This window comes from Chiloscyllium plagiosum, chromosome 24 (assembly GCF_004010195.1).
Source record: "Chiloscyllium plagiosum isolate BGI_BamShark_2017 chromosome 24, ASM401019v2, whole genome shotgun sequence".
NCBI lineage: Eukaryota > Metazoa > Chordata > Chondrichthyes > Orectolobiformes > Hemiscylliidae > Chiloscyllium > Chiloscyllium plagiosum.
This window is the reverse complement of record NC_057733.1, coordinates 34,210,435-34,212,739: the sequence shown is the minus strand read 5'-3', so window position 1 is coordinate 34,212,739 and position 2,305 is coordinate 34,210,435.

Here is a 2,305-nt window from a genome sequence, read left to right as displayed (position 1 = left end):
CGAAGGAGTTGGGAGAATGGGATGGCGTTTTTACAGGGGGCAGGATGGGAGGAGGTGTAGTCCAGGTAGCTGTGGGAGTCGGTCGGTTTGTAGTAGATGTCTGTGTTGATTCGGTCGCCTGAGATAGAAATAGAAAAGTCGAGGACGGGGAGGGAGGAATCTGAGACTGTCCAGGTGAATTTGAGGTCAGGGTGGAAGGTGTTGGTGAAGTGGATGAACTGTTCAACCTCCTCGTGGGAGCACGAGGCGGCGCCGATACAGTCATCGATGTAGCGGAGGAAAAGGTGGGGTTGGGGCCAGTGTAGTTGCGGAAGATGGACTGTTCCACATATCCTATGAAGAGGCAGGCATAGCTGGGGCCCATGCGGTTGCCCATGGCTACTCCTTTCGTTTGGAATACCATATGGCCCATCATGGTTTTGTTGTCATCTTACAGGCTCTGGAAGATATAAACTTGTGTACATGTCAGAATGCTTTGAGGTAAAATGCTTTTAGTCAAGGACATTGCTATGTTTTAAGTAGATTTAGTTCTGAAATGTAAAATGTGTCTCAGTCTTATGGATATTTGTGTGTATGTTTATGATTTTGCTTTAAAATTAGGTTCTGTAGTGAATTTTGTAGTCTTTAAGTCATTTTGAATGTTTAGATGGATCAATTATTTCATTTGAGACCATAGTTGATCACTAAGACGTGATACTATGTATTCTAGATGTATCTACATGAGGCCATTTATCTTGGTAAAAATGTTTGAAGTTGGAAAACTAAGAAAGGCAAACCATTATAAAATGGATGTAAAGGTAAAGTCGCTGTACTCTCAATAGACCAAAGGGCTGCTCTCTTATCAGAGAGAGACGACCGATAGTGATACAACCAGAGGGTCACCATGCCTCAGGTAAAAGGAAAGGAAAGTGGGAACTGAACACACAGCATTAGTGTTATACTGCATCACCACCCAGCCATCTGGCCAATTGAGCTAACCAGCCCCTGGATGTTTTAAAGTGAAGAACAGGTCAAAAACAAATCAAGAGACAATTGCATTTGATACTAGGACTGAATCCTTACAATTGTTCCATAGGAAAGTTTAAATGTTTAATTGTAGCAAATCTAACTTTGTTGTGGTTTGTAGGTAGAATTAAACTGAAACTTACAATTTAAATTCCATAGTTGTCATCTTTTATGCAGGATTTTAACAAGGCCTCTGCTCGAAGAGCTGTTGGGCTTAATTAAGAAGTGGCTGAAACTGGATTTTCATTAAATGAGTCAGTGAGGTTCTTTTGGCTTAGGAGCATACAAAACTAGCCAACTTTGTATGACTTAGCTTTTAGAACAGACGCAAAATTTAAGTGATTAAGAGAGATAGGAGAGAAAGGAAAATAGGTTATCTGTTGCTTTTGTTTTTTTGTGGACTTTTTACAAGCTCAGGTAGCTTACTTTGCTACCAGAGAAGAATCCAGTAATTTAGTGAGTATCTGGTAAGAGACTAAGGGCAACATAGTGGCTCAGTGGTTAGCACTGCTGCCTCACAGCGCCAGGGACCCAGGTTCGATTCCAATCTCAGGTAACTGTCTGTGTAGAGTTTGCACATTCTCCCCATGTCTGCGTGGGTTTCCTCCGGGTGCCCTGGTTTCTTCCCACAGTCCAAGATGTGCAGGTTAGGTGAATTGGCCATGCTAAAATGCCCATAACGTTAGGTGTATTAGTCGGAGGGAAATGGGTCTAGAGGGTCGGTGTGGGCTTATTAGGCTGAAGGGCCTGTTTCCACACTGTAGGGAATCCAATCTAATCTTTTATGCCATTATTTAAGGTTAAATATAGTATAGGTACAGATGGTAAGGTTCATAAAATATATTAAAAAGTTAGTAAATGTAGAATGGAATACAATAATTAAGTAGTTCCTTGGAACACATTAAGGATGGCAGTGAAAGTGGGAGTTTCTGGATTCCAGTATGGTCTAGAGCAAACATGTCAATACATCTGCACCGCGTGTTTTAAATTCACAAACTTTAGCTGAGAATTTAGGAGCTGAAAGCTGAATGACAGACACTGATGCAATTGGGAAGGGAAAATTACCTGGAGTATTTGGACCAGGTAGCCTGATATTCAGGAACTGGAGAGTTTAACTGCAAGAGCAGAAGTTAAAGGAACCAATAGGGTATGAAGACAGGAGTCTCAGCCTTTGCAATTTTCCAACAGGTTTGCAGCTTTTCAGCTTGTGTGAATGATGGTGAGGACTGTGGAGTTTATGGGCTAATTGACCATAGCATTATGCTCTGAGAAGCCAATCCAGGGGCATGTAACAAGGACT